This window comes from Papaver somniferum, unplaced genomic scaffold (genome assembly GCF_003573695.1).
Source record: "Papaver somniferum cultivar HN1 unplaced genomic scaffold, ASM357369v1 unplaced-scaffold_76, whole genome shotgun sequence".
Lineage (NCBI taxonomy): Eukaryota > Viridiplantae > Streptophyta > Magnoliopsida > Ranunculales > Papaveraceae > Papaver > Papaver somniferum.
The window spans coordinates 3,767,129-3,767,343 of NW_020650526.1; positions in this window are offsets into that span (position 1 = coordinate 3,767,129).

Sequence of the window (215 nt, forward strand, 5' to 3'; positions counted from 1 at the left end):
AAAAAAAAGACAAAAAAGAATCCCTTCCAGTCAAAACCAACCTCCCCGCTAACCGCAATATCAAATCCCTCGATGATTTTGCGTTGAAGATGGGTAAAAAGTTATAAGCCAATACAAACATCCCAAAATCCAGGTCTCTGTGACATCCCTACACATAGCCAAAATGAAATTGCAATGTGAACAAAATCTTTAATGCCAATTACAGAAAATCTAAA